The following is a 340-nucleotide window of genomic DNA, read 5'->3' on the forward strand; positions in this document are numbered from 1 at the left end:
TTTACGTAAGAATACATTTTTTGTAATTCAGAACAGTATTGGGTAATAATGAGTAATACTGTATATACAGGTGATCCAGTTAATGCGATATAAACCAGGTAGTCCCATACAAAGCTGCTTTGGTGAAAGTTGGGAAGATTTCGAGTTCAATTATCAATATCAATGGTTAGCAATGATTCGTTTATCTGTGGTATTTTGTAACGGCCTCAATGAAAAGTCACTTTAATTTAATTATGTACTGACACAGATTCGTAGACCTGGCCAGATAGTTTATTAAATGAAATACAAGTTGCAGCCGTAGCTGCCAGACAAGGAATGAGACTGGAGCCGAGGCGCTGCT

This window comes from Belonocnema kinseyi, chromosome 10 (genome assembly GCF_010883055.1).
Source record: "Belonocnema kinseyi isolate 2016_QV_RU_SX_M_011 chromosome 10, B_treatae_v1, whole genome shotgun sequence".
In the NCBI taxonomy this organism is placed as follows: domain Eukaryota; kingdom Metazoa; phylum Arthropoda; class Insecta; order Hymenoptera; family Cynipidae; genus Belonocnema; species Belonocnema kinseyi.